Source organism: Sus scrofa, chromosome 12 (assembly GCF_054392235.1).
Source record: "Sus scrofa isolate SSC_HxYL_T2T_F1_AM1 chromosome 12, Sscrofa_HxYL_maternal_Yorkshire_Landrace_v2.0, whole genome shotgun sequence".
Taxonomy (NCBI): Eukaryota; Metazoa; Chordata; class Mammalia; order Artiodactyla; family Suidae; genus Sus; species Sus scrofa.
The window spans coordinates 10492307-10511703 of NC_139394.1; the positions used below are offsets into that span (position 1 = coordinate 10492307).

The following is a 19397-nucleotide window of genomic DNA, read 5'->3' on the forward strand; positions in this document are numbered from 1 at the left end:
AGGAAATCTGAGCACCATTGGGGGGGGGAGAGAGAGAGAGAGAGAGAGAGAGAGAGAACTGGAAGACAGAGTGAGGGACAGAGGAGAAAAAGAACCTGGGATAAATGCTGCCTGTTTTTAACGTGTTCACAACTCATCCTACCAAGGAGTAAATCCTGTTATCATTTGTCAGCCTAACTTTGGATTCTTTGCTTCAAAGAAACAAGCGCTGTCCCATACGCCTCCCCTTTTTATTAGGTTCAAGGTGGTTAGTACGAGGCAGACTGGGACCTGGGACCTGCACCTTTACCAAAGTGCCTGTACATGGACAGACATCTCCTCTAGCAGGAGAACACAAAGGGACGACAAAGGGACTAAAAATAACTGCACAGATGTGAATCATGAACAATAAGATACAAAAAGGCCAAAACTCAAATGCCACTTCCGAGGTGCCCGGAGCAAAAGCAGGAGCCTGCTCATGCACGCATCCTGCACACAGCACCACCAAGGGGGATGGCAGACAACCTAAGCCATTCCTCCTGCCCTACCCACTAATCTGCCCCCCGACTCACCCCATTTAAGGGATCAACTCGCCCCTTTTTGGGCGCAGGAGCAAAGGCACCCGTTATTTGTTTTTGTTCCCTCCTGTTGCAAAACCAGTCCCAATAAAGTCTTGCCTGAATTCCTTGTCTGCCCTCTTAACAAATTCTATTGATGAAAGAGTCCAAGAAGTTGGTAACCAACAGGCTATTTGCAAATTTAGAATTGATAAGATATGATGCCAGTCTGTAAAAGGCTAGTAAGCTATTCAGAAGACAAGATAGAACCCACTTAAATTCTATTTTTACTTTGGTTTTGCTTCGACTAACAGACAAATGAGTGGGAAATGGTCATGGATGCTGGTCACTGAGTAGAAGAGGAAATAGGAACCATGAATGAACTCAAAGGAGGGTGCACCCTGGTTGGTCTCTTTCAGCTGGAAAAGCGTCCAGTGAAAAGGTGAATTTGGCTCTCACTTGCTTAGATGAGTGAGTTAAGTGGGAGAAGACATATATTCTTGAGATGCAGGAAAGAACACAGCACTTTTGCAAAGTGGGAAAGAGAAGTGGTGGCAAAGAAGGCTAAAACATGAAGTTGGTCCCCAAATGGCAAAGCTTTTACCTATCTAAGGACTCTGAATCTTTTTTTCCATAGCCATACATCTTCCTGAAACATACTTCTGAACAAAAGTTTTGGTTACATTTCTGGCCATCCAGCAAACAAAACAGATGACACTTCCATCTTTTAGATTCTCTGCTTGACAAATTTAGCAAAAATCTACAGTGCTTGATACCCTGCTGGCCACTCAGGTAGATAAACCATAGATGACTGAATAGAGAATACAGAATGGGATCTTTCAAAATGACAGCTCTGGGACTTTAAGGGCCTTTAGCCTGTGAGTATGTTAAAAGCACCCAGTGAATTCACCTCCGTAAGTAGTACTATGTGCCTGAACTAGGTCCATAATTCGGCAGAGGAAAAAAAAAAAGTACCTGGGGAAATAAACGCCCAGGATTTCCACTGACCTCAATTACCTGTATATTGTGTCAGCATTATCCAGCCAAAGTGCAACAAAGACGATCTGTTTTCTCCCAGCTAAAGGCCGGTGAGAAGGCACACTGTTGGGGGGTAGCCTTTCACCCTTATCTTAGAGCTTTCAAGCCTGTAGCATTCTCTTTCAAGCGAAAAATAAAAAACCAAGAACAATTGCCCCATTCAATTATAAAATCACAGCCTTTCTACCCTTGACCCTTCGGACAGAAGCAGAAACAGCAGGTTCTGCCTAGACTGAGCTGCCCTGTTTATCAGCCTAAATACTTTGGCAGGAAAATAAGTAAGTGATTAAATCCGAGGTGGAGCCTAAAAAAAAAAAAAAAAAAAAAAAAAAAGCTTGAGCAAATGATTGAACAGCTCTCTTGCAGTGCAAAGAAAGAGCTGAGGCTGGACGGAAGTGGACACCACCGGTTCCCCTCTTAGTCTCTTTGCTTACAGCCCCAGAACTTCAGGACTAGGCCGAATGGCAGCAGTTCCCGAAAGGATTATGAAGTGTTAGAATATCACATTCTGCCTTTGTCTTCAGCGTGGTGTAACTGGAGATTCTAAATTAGCTGGACCCGTGTGTTCTCTGTAAATATTGGAGTAAATATTGGATTAACTAACTTTTAATTTGTTTTAATCTACAGAGAGATTTGGTAAACAGAGATATGGTAACCTTCCGAAAAAATGTTACATGTGGTGGTTAAGTCTAGTTTATAGCTAAATATTTTCCCTTCTTCCTAGTGAAGTAAGTCTATTAGTGTGCTCTCTGATTATAGACTCTACCACAGTTACGGAAAACCTGCAGTTTTACACTTTAGTATCAGAAGGCTCCGTCTCCTCCAAGTCAAGAATTTCACCTTTGGGAACTACTGGAACAAGTAAACACAAAAAACATGGCCTCAGGTGGTTGTTTCTCTTCAGACTTTAGGAATCTGGGCAAACGAGAGTAGAAAGCAAGCAAGCATAGTTAAGGTACTTGTTCTGTTCCTGGTGGTTAAAATTCATGTACAAATTGTGCAAGGTTCTTCATTTGATTAATTTTTAAATTTTCAGTAAAAAATAAAAACAAGAATTTAGGTGGCCAAATAATGTGGTTTAAACGCTCCAATTCTTGCTGCAGAAGACCACCCACCCTATCCCACCCCCGAAAAGAGCCAAGTAAATAAGGATAGAGTGACCTCAAGCTTACAGCATGGTGCCTGGGACATGGCAGGTCCTCTGCAAGAATGCTCTACTCTTCTAAGTCCAAGAAGAGGTCAAACAGGAATCAGAAGGAGAAACTGACTTCGTTTGCTTGTTCCTATCTCTGCACTCCACATTGCTCCAGAAGACCGACTTTCAGATGTTTTGGTGGACACAAGACTGAAAAATTTCTTCATTGAGTTTTTAAATTGAATTTATAGATTTTTTTAAAACTGAAGACTTTTAAATTACTGAGCCACATGAAGATATCTAAAATTTCAGTAATTTAATACATGAAACTAAAACTGGTCATTGGGCAAAGCTATTATGACACAACTGCCAGAATCCCGTATAAGCAAACAACAAATAAAATGCTGGTGACAAAGACAGAGGTCATGTCCCCACCTTGGCTTTTTACTAAAGTTCCTGGTAGGGGAAAAAAAAAAAAAAGACAGGTATTTGACTTCATTTGATTTCTTTTCAGTGGCAACCACTAACTACTTTGAATACAGTCAAAGAGGGCCGTCTAGTTTACCCTTAAGTTGAAGAGTTCTCTTTTCACGGTTTAAAACTAATGCTGCACCCAAGAAAGGTGATCACTTCACTTCTGACGTCAGAGGACCGAATTCATTGAATGAGTTACCATTAATCCTTGTAATAACATTCAATCCCCTGGAAACTTCAGACGTTTCTAAAGTGCCTGTCTGCCGTGTGTTAGCTCTTCATAGTTACTGCCCCCAAACTCATAAGAGCTCTGTATCTGTATCACAGCTATCATGGACCCAACTGAAAGAGAAACACAAATTCTACGGGTGAAGTGCTTCAGCCTATATATTCCCCAGTTCCCAAACTTTAATGTGCATCAGGATCACCTGCAGCATTTGTTAGACGTGCTGGACTTTGTCCCTGGAGGGGCTGATTCAGTAGGCCTGGAGCCTGAGAATTCGCATTTTTTTTTTTTTTTTAAGTTCTCAGATGATTCTGATGCTACTAGGGCTGGCCCACAGAGACCCTCTAGCCTAAATTCCATAGTGCCTAAGGGCAGAGCCTAGATTAAAACCCAGGTCAGTCCAATTCTACAATGCAAGCCGTCGTAAGTGGAGAAGTCACCTGTTACTTAGGATTGCTCTCCTGCAGAGAAGGAAGAGGACAAGAAGGATCTGGAAGAGTTACACAGCATGTGAAAGAGAAACGGATCCAGAGTCAAAGCCCTTGTCTGCCGTGAATGACTCAACTGACCAGGTCCTTAGTATTTCCATCTCTAGAGTGAGAATCCTACCACTGTTTTTCTCACTGATCTCAGAGTTATTTTGAAGATAAAATGAGATCACTGCTATAAAGGAGTTTTCTAAGCTTTTAAGTGCTACCACAAACATTGTTATTATTTTCATGAGGAGTCAAATTAAAAAAAAAAAAGTAAAAATGAACAAAACAAGAAAGATAAAAATACATGAATGAATGATCTGGTCTTTAGTTTAAAAGCTGAGACTACACAAAAGGAAACGCCAAACACAGCAAAGAAGTTTATTAGACCATCAGGAGTTCAGTGATCTTTAAACTAAAGACACTAACAGTCTCAAGGGGAGGGCAACTGCCAAATTTTATCCAATAGTTTTTTTTTTTAACCTTAAAAATAAACATCCTTTTTCTTCAAGAGATAGTCTTATGATGAATCCTGGGAAACGATTAATAAATAATTAATTGGGAGTTCCTGTTGTGGCTCAGTGGTAATGAACCCAACTAATAACCATGAGGATGCAGGTTTGAGTCCTGGCCCTGCTTAGTGGGTTAAGGATCTGGTGTTGCCAGTGAGCTGTAGTGTAGGTCGCAGACATGGCTTGGATCTTGAGTTGTGTGCCTGTGGTGCAGGCCAGCAGCTGCAGCTCCAATTTGACTCCTAGCCTGGGAACTTCCATATACTACATACACAGCCCTAAAAAGCAAAATAATAATAATGATGATTATTATTATTTAGAGCTGCACGTGCAGCACATGGAATTATTATTATTATTATTTTTGGATGTAATTATTTTTGAATAGTAAAAATGTAATGTTAACTGCTTTATTTTAGAGAATGCTAAAAATATTTTACGATTAACAATACAGTTTTATTATGCTGATCACTGGCTTTGTCTGAGTTTGACTTTATTTGTAATAAATGGCTAAACCAATGAAACACAAGATTTGCTATGGCATGAATGGTTAACATAGGGGACACTTCTGATCACTTAGTTAATTAATTAATTAATTAATTTATTTATTTATTGTCTTTTTGCTATTTATTGGGCCGCTCCCGTGGCATATGGAGGTTCCCAGGCTAGCGGTCAAATTGGAGCTGCCAGCCTACGCCAGAGCCACAGCAACACTGGATCCGAGCCATGTCTGCAACCTACACCACAGCTCACGGCAACGCTGGATCATTAACCCACTGAGCAAGGGCAGGGACCGAACCCGCAACCTCATGGTTCCTAGTCGGATTCGTTAACCACTGCGCCACGACAGGAACTCCACTTAGTTAATTTTAATGCCTGAGTGAAAACAAAGACTGCTCCTATTTTCTCCACAAAGACTCTCATTGAAGGTATTAGCATCTCAACAGCAGTAACTTCTAACTGATGAAGTAAATACTGGCAAAAAGAAAGGGCTTATTTTTTTATTGGATTAATTAGAGAGAGACTTTATACTCTTAAGCTAAGAAATCTTTCAAGGCTCTACTTTTATGTATATTTTCCCCTCAAACACCTGGCTTGTTTGGCATTAGTTCAGTATTTGCTATGAAAGCCAAGAGACCTCCATATGTCATTAGGACCTTGAAGAATGATGGTATTTTCCCCAGCAATGAATGATCACTTTCCTTAGACTGAACATCCTGCTTGCTCAATGAAGTGAAATCCTTATTAATTACGGTGGTAAAACTCTGTGTGTTTATTAACTTTTGAGGAAAATGACAAATCCTGTGCTGGTGCAGCCTGTTAGAATACAGGTATCTCCTTTTGTATTTCTGATTTGCTCGTTTTTTATTCTTTAAATGCCTTTGATGGAGAAAGAACAATTTAATGCTTGGCATGCAAAATAGAATACTTCAAAGAAACTAATAATCAGAGAGCAGAGAGCAGGATTCACGGGGTAGGGTTTGATTCTATTTTATCATTTCAGTACCTGAACATTTCTCAGGCTTCCACCGTGAGTTGTGTACAAAGGTTTCTTGAATGTTAGATGTACCTATAATTTAACTTTCCTAATAATCACACAGACATGAATTTATGGGGAACTGAGGTTCTTTAGAGGGCACAGATTAGCAGTTAAGAAGGCAAACAATGTGCTTAAAACACATATAGAAAGGCTGCCCACTCCAAAATCAGCTATGCCATTTTACTAGCTGTGTGACCTTGGGAATGTTTCATGGTGTCTCTGTGCCCATGTTTTCTTTCTTTTTTTTTTTTTTGTCTTTTATTTATTTATTTTTTTGTCTTTTTTTGCCTTTTCTAGGGCCGCTTCTGCAGCATATGGAGATTCCCAGGCTAGGGGTCCAATCAGAGCCGTAGCCACCTGCCTACACCAGAGCCACAGCAATGCCAGATCTGAGCCATGTCTGTAACCTACACCACAGCTCACGGAAACGCCGGATCCTTAACCCACTGAGCAAGGCCAGGGATTGAACCCGCAACCTCATGGCTCCTAGTCGGATTCATTAACCACTGCACCACGACGGGAACTCCTCTTTTTTAAAATTAAAAAAAAAAAAATTTTGCTTTATAGGACCACACCTACAGCAAATGCAAGTTCTCAGGCAAATCAGACATGCAGCTGCCAGCCTTCGCCACAGCCACAGCCACAACCACTTGGCATCCGACCTACACCACAGCTCATGGCAATGTTGGGTCCCAGACCCACTGAGCGAGGCCAGGGATCAAATCCATATCCTCATGGATACTACCAGTCAGGTTCATTACTGCTAAACCACAACGGGAACTCCCTGGGCCCCTTTTATCTTATCTGTGAAAATGAAGATCCTTGGTGGGGGATAGAAGGATTAACACTTGTAAAACACTTAAATAATGCACAGTATACAGTTAGCACCCTGTATTTGTTAAATAAAAATCAATGAGTAAATTGAAAATATTATTTCTGCTGCGAAATGTCACATGTTCCTCTGTTACTGGTAGGTTAAACATCTCGTAAGTTTCTCCATATAGCCTCATATCGTTCGTGGAACATTTGGCAGAAATACCTTCTTTTTCTGACTTTGGTGACAGAGCTTTTGGATATGAACTTGTCAAAGAATGAAGGAGCCCATCTATCCATTGTGACTACCTTTGTGATACAGAGAAAACAGGAACTCTCTGAAATGTACCAAATCTACTCCACTAGACAGCATCAAAGGAAGAGAAACAGAGGTGGAAGAAAGAGTTAGTCAAACATACGTTAGTAAAGAAATAGGAGAGAACATGAAGCTATGATGGTGATGATAAACGTGTCGTTTTCAGAGGAGAGTTTTGGCATCACATTTTGAGGCTATTTCCTGTCTTTGGTGCTTTTCTCTTTATGATCGATGATCAAGGAAGTCTGTGTCTGGTCAAGGAATTTCCTAATGTATGTTTTATTTCTCCTCAGTTTAAAAGAGGGGTGAGTTCTACTTAAGCAAGACCAACATCATCTCTGTGAAAAAAAAAGGCTGGTCTCTTCAATAAGCAGGAATAGTTACATGAACGAAAAGATTTGGGTTCATGTAGAGATTTGGTCGCTATCCATTCAGCACCACCAGCTTCCCACGTGAAATAAGATAAAGCCAGAAGGATTTCACGGAAGACACATTCATTAAAATCTTTGGAACAAATTCATTTTCCAGTTTATGGTTTTAAAATAGAGATAATATAATGTCAAACTGCCAAAATGTGACTCTGAAAAACCATTAAAAGGTTAACACTTCCAAGGCTTGCTCATGTGTATTATTCTTACTTGGTGCCTGTGCTCTATTATACAAATAGTTCAATTATACCTCATATCAGAGTGATGAGAGACTCTCTCCCACCGTAGAGTTAGCTGTCTGGAGATAGGAACTATGTTCAATCATTTATTTCTTTATATTCTGAATGACAGGGGTCCGAGGTGGTAGATTTGGATGGGATCGATTTAGGTAAAGTGGGACTCCAGGTTCCAGAATTACACTTCCTTCATAGTTCCAGGTGGCCTGGGCCATGGGAAATACTGCACGTGACATTTGTAAGGCAGAAGTACACCAGGAGCCACATGCTCTTTACACCAGAAGGTCTGCACAGGGCACGAGGCACTGCGGCGAATTTCACGGGTTGTCACTAATCATGTTGTTGGCACAGAGCATCAGGTGAACCTGTGGTTCCTGCTGGGTCTCCTCCTTCAGCGTCTATGGTTCCTGGGTTACACGAGGGAGGGCAGCAGCTTCCCATGCTGGTCACCTCATGATCTTGTTGGAGGCGCAGAGGCTGTGAGAGATGGACATGGGTTCCATTTCATCCTGGTGACTTCCAGCCAATCTTTGCTGGTGCTCACTTTCCCCCCTTAATTTCACATCCACCTGGCCTTGCAGCTTCAGGCTCCAGCACCAGATGCATGACCCAATATATAAGGTAAACTCTCAGGATAAATCTAAATTTTACGATACCTAAGAGGCTTGGTTTTCAGAGTTTGATTAGGAAAGCAGAACCACTAGAAGAATGAATATATGTATATGTGTATATACATACATATATTTATACTATATATATATATACACACACACACATACTATTAAGTGTTGAAGGAATGAATACATGGATAATGGGAATACTTTTTATTTTGAAGATGAGGAAATTGACAATGAAGACCCACTTATGGTCAAATAAAAATAAATGCGTAATGATAGTAAGACTGAAGACTTCTGACTTGGAGCCTCATGTTCTTTCCACAGCCTGATGCCTCTCCCAGTGTCTCTAATTACCTCCGGTATACAGAAGAACTGAATCTTTACAGGTGGATTCTAATACCACCCCAGGCACTCCATTCAGGCGTGAAAAAATACACTGACCATGAACAGAGTGACAGCAGGTTGTTATTCATACAGTTTAGGGTAATAAAGCAGGGAGAACGGACAACTTCAGAAGAAAACAGAGCCCTGATAGGCAATCATTAAGTAATTTGTCTTAGAAAGAGTTCTATTTCTTGGAAAAGACCACCGGCATGGGAATCAGAGTCCTCTGTAAGGCAGAAAAACATCATCAATTAGCCGCTTCTATCTCTTCTCTGTTCTCTACGTTTTCTATTAGCTCCTCCTCCTTTCCCAGAATCAGTCACAGGTAATGGGGAACTCATTCAGTCCTAGAACTAGAGTCGCAAGTGATTTGGGGAAGAAGGGTAAACCCTATAAACAGCCCTCCCATGTCAGCTACTACCTAGGTCATAGTCACTTTATCCCATGTATCCCCACCCTGCCTCCATCCTCACACCAAGAACCCTACACTCCAGGCACAATGAACCTGTCATATTTTCCCAAAGACGTCAGCCTCTTTGTAGATCAGGCGGACATACCTTTCTACTTCAAGCTTATGCACTAGTGTTACTTCCAATGTCAAGCTTCCCTCAATTGTGCAACAAAGTTGGTTTTTCTGCCTGTGTCCTCCTTTGCTAGAGGCTTTGTCTTTCCTGCCCACAAGGAGCTGACCGATTTATCTGTATATACCCTAGGGCACAATGGAACGAGTATTGTACACCTACTCTGAAGAACAGAGGTGCTGTTTGTTCAATGTGTGAAACCAAAATGTAAAAGACGACAACACTGTGTCTACGGAGTGGCAATGTGGTCACTGAATGCTATTATTTTGATGCCTAAAATAATCAGGTCCACAATGTGGTTTATCATGGTATTACTCTGTGCATAATTAATAGTCACTTTTTTTTTTCACACAAAATTCCATGCACAACTGGAGAAACAGTGGCCCTTCTTTATGCCAGCAAAGAACAGGAATATGTTGGCACAAGTGTTTAGGACAAGCACATAAGAAATATTCTGCCTACAGCAATCTAAGGCGTGGAAATACCATCTTGATTCCCGTTGTGAGTATAAAGCACAGAGTATTTTTGCTTCAGTTTGGTTTTGTTTGGGTCTGCTCGTTTATGATTGTGCTTCCTTCAGCTTTGTTTCTCTGAATGTTTCTTTAGCTTTAAAACTCCTCCTGTAAGTGGTGTAATCTTATCTGCAACTCAATATTGTTATCTAGTACCATTAAATAAAAATTTAGTCATAAGGAAATGAAACCGCCTTCTATTCCCACAAAGCCTAAATTTAAATATGTGTAACTCCTAAGTCTTAGATAATTCTCTCAAATTAGCCACACCACTTTCTCCTTGAGTGTTCTCTAACCACCCACAAGTTGACTCAATTCTGGCCTAAACAAAAGGAGCAGGTTTCTGGATGTGACAATCCTGGCACATGGCTCATAGCCTCTAATAGCCTGGCACCTTCTCAAATTTTAGTTGCAAGTCTGGGGAAGGATTTGACTGTGCTGTCTATAAATAGAACTCAACAGTACATGATGAGAACGCTAAAAGGTCAGTTAATAACCTCCAAGTTCATCAAGTTGGCTGAGTGTGTCTTTCAGGTAAGTGCAAGGTGGATAATATTACTCAGTTCTTATCCAGCAGACCCACCCAATGCACAGGAGAGCCTTGAGTTAGAGACCTGATGAGCAATTTTTGTGGTCCAGCCATTATGCCAGGTGCCTTGTTTTGTGAGGTTACTTTGGATTATTTTCCCAAAGCAGAGACAGAACGTTCTGACTTACTATGGTTTGGAACAGTTTCACATGAGATAAGTGCATAGTTGTGAGAAGACTGGCTGAGTTTGGGGGTGAGCCGGTATTTGGGTGGGGGATAGAGGCGGGCAGAGTCCATTCCCTAATCGAGTTCTAACCTAACTCAAGTATTTGACCTCAACAAAAATCATCTTTGAATAATGCTTCTCAAAATTTTCCATGAAAAAACAGAAGAGAAATGAATATATTCTTTTTAGCCTTACCCAAATCCTAGGTGATCTGAGAATATAACACAAAGGACCAGGCCTAAGCTCAAAATATTCCAGTCTTAGGAATAAACTATATGCTGCATTACAAAGATAAATATTTAACCTGCTTTTCAGTTAAATTATTTAATCCGCCCATGCTCCATACAAATTGCTGAATTAATTAATGCTTTGAAAAGATACATCATGTTTATCTTGTGACTTCTCATAGCTCCCAGCACGCAGCTACTATTGTGGGCACAGTCATCGGGATGTAGGACTCAGACATATGAAAAGTAAACCACACAAAAACCTAGGAGAGAACATCTAAGAGCCAAAATAGATGGTATGGAAAGTGCAGTTAATAGAACAACAGTTGAGGCCATTTGCAGGCTTGACCGTGGTGTCTTTTAAAATAATTTGTTCTTTGTCTCAATGAAAAGAAATCATTTTCTCTTTGTCCAGACTGCCTATTAAAAAATTATAGCACTGCAAGTGCTGTATTAAATGACTGGATGCTTCCGTGCAAAATTATGGTATTTTTTAGACATATTCTTCTTACAGAATTTAAAATATATGTAATAAATAAAATATAGCTAAAATGTTTTATAGAAACGGAAGCTTCAAACTTAGAACGTCTAATAATTGTATGGTTAAATACAATCATAGTGAAGGTACCATGTGTTCCTGGGATGAATGATTTTTTTGGTATCAGTTTGGCCAGGCTATGATGCCCAGCTGTTTGCTCAAAAATCATTCTGATGTTACTGTGAAGATATTAGCTAGATGTGATGAACATTAGCAATCTGTAGACTTTGAGTAAAGCAGAAGACAGTGTGGGTGGAGGTGGGCCTCATCCAATCAGTAGAAGGCATTAGGAGCAAAGACTGAGGTTTCCAAAAGAAGAAGCAAGAAGTAGTAATTCTGGTCCAAAGCTGCAACATACTCTGAGTTTCCTGCTTGCAGTCCTGCCTCACAAATTTTGGACTTAAGATTGCCAGTCCACCCTACAGATTTCAGCCTTGCCAGCTCTCACAATCATAAGACGCATTCCTTATATTAAGTCTCTTTTTCTTCCCCCCCCTTCTTTATTCCTTTCTTTCTATCTATCTGTCTATCTATCTGTCTATCTATCTCTCTCTATCTATCTCTCTATCTCTCTCTCTCTCTCTCTCTCTCTCTATCTATCTATCTATCCTATTTGGTTCTATTTCTCTGGATAACTCTGACTAGTTACCCAACTATAAGCGAAAGAAAACAGGAAAAGTAAGAGAACAATGAGTGAGATTCTGGCAACAAAAATAATCTTGTAAAAGAGTTCATAGTAAAAATGATACTTTAGTGCCTAAAAGCTCTTAATGCTAAAAGCATACCCAGGACAATGGCAACATGCCACAAATTTGGCTGTCGCCCTATTGCTTTCCTGAAAAAAAGTTCAATTGGTTGATGCGCTAATCATATTTTATGTTATCAATGGTACTAGGCCATTGGATCGCTTTTAATTATTTACAGATCTGCCTTTTTCTGCCAGACTGAGGGCAGAGACCAGGTCTTTGTCATCTTGGTATCCAGACCCAATGCATGACTATTGATTGCATGGGAACATGGTTCTAATTTAAAATGTAATATAATGAAAAACGAAAATTCCCCATGATGAAATACGTTTTTGGTCATGTGTGCTGGAACTCACTTTCTTTTCTTTAAAAAAATAATTGAATGTTTGTTTCTGAGTTAAAAAAATAAATCTTAAGGAATATAATCTAAAGCCATGTAACAATTTGAAGTCTTTATATTCAAATAAGCAAAATAAAATCAGGACTTGAGGTGATATTTCTGTACATTGTTAAGGTAAAAATCTTTATGTGGAATTGTTGAGTAAATCTATTTTGGGGCTGTTTCTTACTCAGATGATTGACTTTTTTCAGTTTTCCTTTGCATCTGTGGACAGTTTCAGGTCTATTTTTGAAACAGAGTAAATGTGGAGCCAATGTAACCAGATAAAGTTTTAAAAGTAAAACCCTCTTGAAAATTCTATATACATTTTGCATCTGAATCCTTGGTTTCAGAGTAGTAAGCCCTGGAGTGACAGGAGGGAAAAAATGGACCCTGTTTTTATTTTTTCACTGAAGAGAAGCTGTAAGAAAAAATAAAGTCATCAACCCCTTATGTTTAAATAACTACAAAGTCCAGGGTATATATGGCCTAAAAATGATGATAAAAAGCATTATCTTCCAAGTCTCCTGAGGCTGGCCAGCTAAGAAAGCAGGATGCAGCTGTTTCTACAGAAGAATACTTCAGTACAAGGCATTGCAGAGTACAGACAGGCCATTTTTTCCCCCTAAAGTTGAGCTCTTGGGCCTAGAAAATTTAATGAAAAACAACCTAACTGAGTTTATTTCAACACGAACTGATGCTATGCACTGAATGTTTGTGTCCTCCCAAAGTTCATATGTTGAAATCCTAACCCCCCAGTGTGATAGATTGAGGACGTGGTACCTTTGAAAGGTGATTAGGTCGTGAGGGTGGGGCCCTCATGCATGGAATTAGTACCCTTATAATAGAGACCCCAGAGAGCTTTGTTGCTTCTGCCATATGAGGACACAGTGCAAAGATAGTCCTCTATGAACCAGAAAGTGGGTCTCACCAGATAGCCACTTTTCTGGCACTTCGATCTTGGATTTCCATTCTTGGGAACTGTGAGAAATAAATGTCTGTCTTTAAATCACTCAGTCTATAGTATTTTTAGCACAGCAGCCCCAACAGATGAGAACAATATGCATCTCAGAAGCACTGGTTGTTTAGAGGTCTTACTTCCATGGTTTCTAACAAAGGGAGCATTTGAAGATTCTAAGACTTACGGGTGACTTGTTGGCCATTACTTGCTAAAATTAGAAGAGTGCACCCTAACTGGGAGAGCGGCATTTGGAGAAAGCCTTCTAATACTGTTTACTGCCCAAGATATCTACGTTTGCTTTGTATCCCCTGTCTGTTGGTAAGAGCTGGGGTGAGTTTCTGTGTTGATGAGATTGGTGTGTTCCTTACAAGTCACATTTGGTGAGCAGGACATCAGCCTCTGTGTTAAGATAGCTTTTAATTTTTTCATTGGTCAAGCTGGAGGCACAATGTCCCCCTCATTCCCACCTCTGTATCTTGTGGTTCATCACTACCTGCCTGCCATCCATATTATTCTTCCTCCCTGTCAATTTCTTCAAATATATACCTCCCCTGGTCCTTTATACCATCTCAGACACATCTAGCTTGCAGAATCCTCTCCATATTGGAAAGAAAAACATCTTGGCATATACCTGACTTCATCTGTCATTACTCTTCCCTTTATAACTGTGCTTTAGCCACACTGTTCTCCTTGTTTCTCCAACATGCCCAGCACATCAGAGCTTTGCATAGGCTATTCTGTTTGCCTGGACTGCTCTGCTTCAAGGTATCTACCTTGCTCACTTCCTCATCACCTCCAAGTCTTTGACCACTTATGTAGTGAAGCTCCCTTTGACAATCCTATTTAAATCCTATTATAATCCTGTAAATCTTGAGTGGCAGCTTTGGAGATGGCCCCCAATGATCCCCGCCTCCTGGTGTTCATCCTTTGGTGTAAACCCCTCCCCTGGTATCAGCTGGCATAAGTGACTCATTTCTAATCAATAGAATATGGCCATATTCTGTCCTCCTTCCTTGCTTGCTTGAGCTAATGGAAACCAGCTGCCATGTTGGGCGCTATGTTATGGAGAGGCCCAAGTGGCAAGGAACCCAAGGAGAACTTTAGCCAACAACTAGGAGAGACTGAGCCCCCCTCCCCCCCAATCCAACTGCCCCAGAGCAACAAAATCCTGCCAAGGACCATGTGATTGAGCTTGGGAGAGAATCCTCCCCTGGGTGAGGCTTGAGAGGACTGCAGTCCCACTGGACTCTTTGCAGCATGAGAGACCCTGACCCTGATCCAGAGAAGCCTGGATTCCTGAACACCACAAACAGTGAAATAACAAATTGTTGTTCTAAAACAACCAATACAACACTCTCACTCCTCCATTCCCCACCTGGTATGTTTCCTTCCATAGGACTTATCACCATTGATGTCCAATTTATTTTCCTTATTGATAGTCTCCCCAGCATCTATTAAAACTTGAGATCCATGAAGGCAGGGATTTTTGTCTTTTTATTTTCATCAATATATCTTTAATGTCTAACCATTGCCTGGTACAGAGCAGTCAATCAATATGTATTTATTAAATACATGAAATATTATATCACTCCATGACTAATTATGTTTTTCCTCCTTCACTAGTCTTAAGTTCTTAAAGAAAAGGGTTTCATTGGAATAAACAGTCTCCCATGTAACCATCAGGCTTTAGGACTTTTAAAATATTTGTTGAGTGGCTCAATCAATGAATAAATTAGAGACAAATGTTTTTTGCTAAGTGCAGTAACAATCAAATCAGGGAAATGACTAGATGACCCATTATCTCCATGTCAGTGGGGGTCAAGGAATTAAGACTATGGTGGCCAAAAAAAAAAAAGAGGGAAAAAAAATCAGAATCCTAGAGTTTATTTTTTAATATGCAAAATGTAGGTCATTGCCTTCTTAAGAAAATTAATTTATTTCCTTTCCAATATTAAAAAAAAGGTATTAGCAGAAAAAACAAATAGTGAAATTTCCTGTGTTCTAGAGGAACTTCTTTTATCAATGTGATGTAGTTGTATATGCCTAGAAAAGAAGAGCTGTGTCAGACATCATTTTACAAAAAGAATCAGAGTAGATTCTTGAGGGTTAAGGTGTCAGCTATGCAGAGTGATAGGGCTACAATGCTGAAACCTATATCCATGGAGAAAACATCAGCAGTGGGTTCAAGAGTGAGGATATTGGTGAGGGTATTCTTAGCCGCATCCGTGCACAGTGATCACTTGAGTGCAATCTTTTGGGGGCATTTCCTGTTGGCTGTTTGAATCAAGCCTAACAACGCCCGGCATTATCATATTAGAAAAGGTAGGATGAGAAATGCATTCATTTTGTAATTCGGACAAGACTAAGTCTGAATCTTAGACGTGAAGAAGCTGCATGACTTCCTCAATATGACACAGCCAGAAAGTGGAAAACCTGATCTTCACCTATAAAGTGAATATAATGGCTCCTTTCAAAGTCCGAGTGAAGCTCTAACAAATTTAGTATTTAATCATCCAGAACAAAGTCAGCACTTGAGTGCCTTCTTCCCCGCTCTACCGTCACGCATGTACAGACTATGTGACGTCCGAAACAATGACCTTTTCCATCCTCTATTCCTAAAGATAGATTTGAGGTCACTTTTCCTAGAACAAGCAAGTAACATAAAATGCTCAAGGTTAAATCTGTAGGGGACAAAAGCTAAACCGTTTGTTAAGTGATGGATTTTACAAATTCAAAAAAGAGAAGGTTAGACTAAACCCTTGGGTTGTTTTGATTATAAATATTTACTCTAAATACTTTTCATATATCTATTGGTTTCCCATAAACGATCCTTTTTGCTAATTTCTAACTTTCCACTAATTTATATCCAAGTCTTGACATGGACTCACCACTCACATATATAATGAAAAAAAAAAAAAAAAAAAAACAAAGAAAAACATTTTTTCAAGGTCCTTGAAAACTCTCGTTCTTTTGCAAATAAAAATATACTTATTTAGGAAAATGCATTAAAATAGCATATTGAATGCCTCTCCCACTTCAGTCTTTTCTTCCAGTCTCAAATGTTGTCATGGTCTTGTTTTGCACGGCACTGTCTTGGATTTATCATAATTCTCATGTTCTAAAAATAAACTTAAGCAGGAATTACATTGATCAGTTACTCTGGCTCTCTCACTGCCTTTCTCTGTCTCTGTTTCACTCTCTCTCTCTCCCTTTGCTGATTTGGATTGAACTCTAGACCCTGTTCACTTTTAAACTTATTTTTGGCTTAATTTCAGGAACTCTAAATGGTATTCTACAAAACAGCTGTGGTTTAGGCGCTGCAAGTCACTTTATTGGTTAAAATCTGACTTAGGGAGTGGTTGGTCTATATTTTCCAAAGTAAAGTGGCAAAAGTACATTAATATATATATATTTCCTCCGAAGGATCTGTCTCTTGTAGCTGTAAGGATAATGTTCAAAAGAAATACACCAGCCCTATTTCCCCAAAGGCCTTTTAGTTCATATGACTACATAAAAGTATCATGCAAATGGCCCAAATCCATGGATTTTATAAGAAAGTTCTTATTTATCACCTGCATCCAACCACAAGGGAGACAATTCAAATTTTATATGTTAAAGAATTCATGGTGTCCAGAGAGCAAGGGTAGATAAGTCTATAGTTTACTGAATAAACACTCAAAGACAACAGTTCTGTGGTTTTAATGGACAAAAAAATTTTTTTCTTGAGAAATTAAGGTGAACACAATAGGAGAAAATTCTCTACTTCTAATATATGTTAAAAAATAAGCCTAGAAAAAGGATATTTCATTTCTTATGTCACTACATATAATTCTTAAAAAAAATTAATGTATTTTTCTTGAAGTTTTTTCAGAGGATGTGTAAACCCACTTTTCAACATTTGAAGCCATATATTCATAAATATATACATATATTCATAAATGTACACATTTATGCAGCTGTAGTAACTTGCTTTTGATAGAAACTATGGGACACTCCATCAGGTATTGAATATGGGTTATGAGGAAGTCACTTTTAAATATCTACATATACAGTGGCATATAGGATCTCTAGTAAACTCTGCAGAGACCAATTTGAGACTACTTTTGACCAAAGCTTCAAAAGAACTCAAGGAATATGACACAGACACCTACTTAAAGCATTTGTATAGGAAATTAAATGAACCTAACTGCATTTCGTTCAGCGCTGATATTTTCATTGCTGAATACACAGCATTGCATTTAATCAAAGAGGCCAGCATGAATGAAACACAGGCTGAATGACTTTGATAATAACAGACAAAAAGAGCCATGCTTACCTGTATTCACTCTCCCCAGAGAGGATGTGGGAGCTGGGTACTCACAGCTGAGCAATGGTAAAAATGTTCTTTAGTTAATAATACAGGAAAGAAAAGCTCCAGATAACAAGAACCTGGGTTAACCATTGACACTGGTTTGTTCCTACAGTTCCACCCTGGGAATCTACATAGGTAGCCCTTGGCATCTTATAAAGCAGGCGATAGCCGGTCAGCTGAGGCTGGGTTTAGGGCCCCGCCCCCGAACCTCTGGAGCAGGTACAGTGGGAAGGGCATTCAAGCATACCTGACTTTTCACTTGGTCTGGGAGGCAAAGGAGGAAGATTTCCTGGGCCAGAAATAAGATCAACAATGACAGTAAATGACTCAAATATTTACAAACAGGGTTGTGGGGAGCTAACCTATGAAAACACTCCTGCCAATTTTCAGACTTAGAGCCATGCAAAGAAGCTCTTTTCACGTGGGTTCTTTTGTCTACATCTTAGCAGGTAAGAGTTGAGATTGGATGCCAATAAAAACAGAGACAAGACAACCAGAAATAGCCAAGCAACCATTCATTCCTTTATTCAATATGCCTTTAATGATTATTTACCCGGTGCAACACAGTTGTGAAGAACTGGCAGCCACAGCTGAGTAAGCCTTGATGAGCAGAAGGCTGAGGTGGGGGGGCTAAAGGTTTCCCCCTCCCCCAAACCTTAAGAATCAGAGTTTAGGACGGAGATGACAAAGAAAACAGAGGCGGCTGTCCAGATCCAGAATGTACAATCTGATAGCTCCTCTGCCCTGGCCATCAGTCCTCAGGGATTAAATGCAATGTTGAGGTGGTCATGTGGCCAAGCTGGCTGACCCGAAGTCAGAAAAACTGAGTAAGTGAAGAGATGATGGAGTCAAGAGAAATGTCCCAAAATGTGAACGGTAGTCCCAAGAGACTAAGGAAATAATAATCTGGGCTCTTCAGAACCTGGGGGAGCTGTGTCCACGAAATCTCAAAAGCAGTACTGTGCTAGCAGGGAATTAGCATCTTTCTTTCTTTCTTTCTTTCTTTCTTTCTTTCTTTCTTTCTTTCTTTCTTTCTTTCTTTCCTTCCTTCCTTCCTTCCTTCCTTCCTTCCTTCCTTCCTTCCTTCCTTCCTTCCTTCCTTCCTTCTTTCTTTCTTTCTTTCTTTCTTTCTTTCTTTCTTTCTTTCTTATTTTCCCACTGTACAGCAAGGGGGTCAGGTTATCCTTACATGTATACATTGCAATTACAGTTTTTCCCCCCACCCTTTCTTCTGTGGCAACATGAGTATCTAGACATAGTTCTCAATGCTATTCAGCAGGATCTCCTTGTAAATCTATTCTAGGTTGTGTCTGATAAGCCCAAGCTCCCGATCCCTCCCACTCCCTCCCCCTCCCATCAGGCAACCACAAGTCTCTTCTCCAAGTCCATGATTTTCTTTTCTGAGGAGATGTTCATTTGTGCTGGATATTAGATTCCAATTATAAGTGATATCATATGGTATTTGCCTTTGTCTTTCTGGCTCATTTCACTCAGTATGAGATTCTCTAGTTCCATCCATGTTGCTGCAAATGGCATTATGTCATCCTTTTTTATGGTTGAGTAGTATTCCATTGTGTATATATACCACATCTTCCGAATCCAATCATCTGTCGATGGACATT

At 39.9% G+C, this 19397-nt stretch overlaps 1 protein-coding gene across 8 annotated transcripts in view; it reads right to left on the reverse strand.

Moving 5' to 3' along the window:
• The window catches only part of KCNJ16 (potassium inwardly rectifying channel subfamily J member 16), a 499644-nt gene that overhangs the window by 60461 nt on the left and 419786 nt on the right, over window positions 1–19397 (reverse strand). For 3 of the 8 annotated variants that reach the window (XR_014820848.1, XM_084983839.1, XM_021066711.2), the window contains exon 1: window positions 17740–17804. The exons of the other annotated variants lie outside the window; for them this stretch is intronic. The gene's annotated coding sequence lies outside the window, so the exon portion shown is untranslated. Of the gene's footprint in view, window positions 1–17739; window positions 17805–19397 lie in introns of those variants that run through there. 8 annotated transcript variants of the gene reach the window in all.